Raw genomic sequence first — 3,136 nt, forward strand, 5'->3', positions numbered from 1 at the left:
GCCTCCGTCATACCCATATGTGCCGTATTCTCAGCATCCTTTCTTTCCGCCATTTTATCATCAGTACCCTCTGCCACCGGGTCAACCTCAAGTACCCGTTAATGCAATCGCTCAACAGATGAAACAACAGTTGCCAGTTCAACAACAACAACAAAATCAGCAAGCTAGACCTACTTTCCCTCCGATACCGATGTTATATGCTGAGTTGCTTCCAACTTTACTCCATAGAGGGCATTGTACAACCAAACAGGGCAAGCCCCCACCTGATCCGCTGCCTCCAAGGTTCAGGTCCGATCTCAAATGTGATTTTCATCAAGGCGCCCTAGGTCATGATGTCGAGGGGTGCTATGCTTTGAAGTATATCGTGAAAAAGCTCATTGATCAAGGAAAGCTGACTTTTGAGAATAATGTCCCACACGTCCTCGACAATCCTCTTCCAAATCATGCCGCTGTGAATATGATCGAAGTATGTGAGGAAACTCCTAGACTTGATGTCCGTAACGTCGCAACTCCTCTGGTGCCTCTACACATCAAGCTGTGCAAAGCTTCTCTGTTCAGCCATGATCATGCCAAGTGCCTAGGATGCCTTCGTAATCCTTTGGGTTGCTATACTGTTCAAGACGACATCCAAAGCTTGATGAATGAAATTTTTTTGACTGTTAGTGACGTCTGCGTGATTGTGCCAGTTTTTCACGATCCGCCTGTCAAGAGTATACCTTTGAAGAAGAATGCTGAGCCTTTGGTGATAAGGTTGCCCGGACCGGTACCGTATACTTCAGATAAGGCTATCCCGTACAAATATAATGCTACCATAATTGAAAACGGAGTAGAAGTGCCTCTGGTGTCCTTGGCCGTGATGAACAATACCGCCGAAGGAACTTCAGCAGCCCTTAGGAGCGGAAGAGTCCGTCCACCGTTGTTTCAAAAGAAGGCAGCTACGCCTACCGTGCCACCCATTGACAAGCCAACCCCGACTGATGTTTCTCCCGTTAACAGAGACGCGAGCCAACCAAGCCGGTCTATAGAGGATTCTAATCTGGACGAGATTTTGAGGTTGATCAAAAGAAGTGATTATAAGATTGTGGATCAGCTGTTGCAAACTCCGTCGAAGATATCCATTTTGTCTCTACTCCTGAGTTCCGCTGCCCACAGAGATACCCTTTTGAAAGTATTGGAGCAGGCTTATGTGGATCATGAAGTAACTGTGGATCACTTTGGTAGCATAGTGGGAAACATTACCGCCTGCAGCAATCTGTGGTTCAGTGAAGATGAATTGCCCGAAGCAGGAAAGCATCATAATCTGGCCTTGCACATCTCCGTGAATTGCAAGTCTGACATGATCTCAAATGTGTTAGTAGACACTGGCTCATCTTTGAACGTGATGCCCAAGTCAACGCTGGATCAGCTGAGTTACCGGGGAACTCCTTTGAGGAAGAGCACTTTTTTGGTCAAAGCCTTTGATGGAACCCGCAAGAGCGTTCTCGGGGAGATAGACTTGCCAATAACTATCGGCCCCGAAACCTTTCTAATCACCTTTCAGGTCATGGATATTAATGCCTCTTACAGCTGTCTCTTGGGGAGACCATGGATACACGACGCGGGAGCAGTGACCTCTACTTTGCACCAAAAGTTGAAATTTGCAAAAAGTGGAAAGCTTGTTACCATTCATGGAGAGGAGGCATACCTGGTTAGCCAGCTATCATCTTTCTCTTGCATAGAGGCAGGGTCTGCAGAGGGGACCGCTTTTCAAGGATTAACTGTCGAAGGTACGGAGCCCAAGAGGGATGGGACTGCAATGGCTTCTTTGAAGGATGCACATAGAGCCGTCCGAGAGGGTCAAGCTGCCGGCTGGGGCAGGTTAATACAGCTTCGTGAGAACAAGCATAAGGAAGGTCTTGGCTTCTCCCCAACTTCAGGAGTTTCCACCGGGGCATTCTGTAGTGCTGGGTTTGTCAACGCAATCACAGAAGAAGCAACTGGATTTGGCCCGAGGCCTGTATTTGTTATACCAGGAGGCATTGCGAGAGATTGGGATGCCATTGACATTCCCTCAATCATGCATGTTTCTGAGTAATATACCTTGTTGCTTAAGTATCTTGTTTTTTCAAAATAACAATCCTCTCGCTCTGCCCAAAGCGAGAGTGATATTTTCTGTAAGGGCATGTTTGTTTCGGCATTGCCGTTGATTAATAAAAATTTTGTCGTTTCTTCCACGACTGCTTTTTTTTTAGTGCCTTTTTTCCTTGGAAATAATGGTAATGCCAAAAAAAACCAAAACATCTGTATTTTCTTATTAATTTCAAAAATCTGCATAAAAAACCTCTTTCTAAAATCATCCAACCATTTTACGCAGATTGAACTATAATAAACCCGTTGGGCACAGTAACCCTGCATTCCCTCCGAATTTTGAGTTCCCAGTGTATGAGGCCGAAGATGAGGAAGGTGATGACATACCATATGAGATCACTCGGCTACTTGAGCAGGAAAAGAAAGCCATTCAGCCTCACCAGGAAGAGATTGAGCTCATCAACATAGGCACCGAGGAGAACAAGCGAGAGATCAAGATCGGTGCTGCTCTAGAGGAAGGGGTTAAAAAGAAGATCATCCAACTCCTCCGAGAATATCCGGATATTTTTGCATGGTCGTATGAAGATATGCCAGGTCTAGATCCTATGATTGTGGAGCATCGGATCCCCACCAAGCCTGAATGTCCTCCCGTCAGGCAGAAATTGAGAAGGACTCATCCAGATATGGCTCTCAAGATTAAGAGCGAGGTTCAAAAACAGATTGATGCGGGTTTCCTCATGACAGTTGAGTACCCTGAATGGGTTGCCAATATTGTACCTGTGCCAAAGAAGGATGGTAAAGTCCGGATGTGTGTTGACTTCAGAGACCTGAACAAAGCCAGTCCAAAAGACAACTTTCCATTACCTCATATTGATGTGCTTGTTGATAATACCGCTCAGTCTAAGGTGTTCTCCTTCATGGATGGTTTCTCCGGTTACAATCAGATCAAAATGTCTCCTGAAGATAGAGAAAAGACGTCTTTTATCACTCCATGGGGTACTTTCTGCTACAAAGTGATGCCATTCGGCCTAATAAATGCTGGTGCTACCTACCAAAGGGGAATGACTAC

This window comes from Medicago truncatula, chromosome 3, assembly GCF_003473485.1.
Source record: "Medicago truncatula cultivar Jemalong A17 chromosome 3, MtrunA17r5.0-ANR, whole genome shotgun sequence".
Taxonomy (NCBI): Eukaryota; Viridiplantae; Streptophyta; class Magnoliopsida; order Fabales; family Fabaceae; genus Medicago; species Medicago truncatula.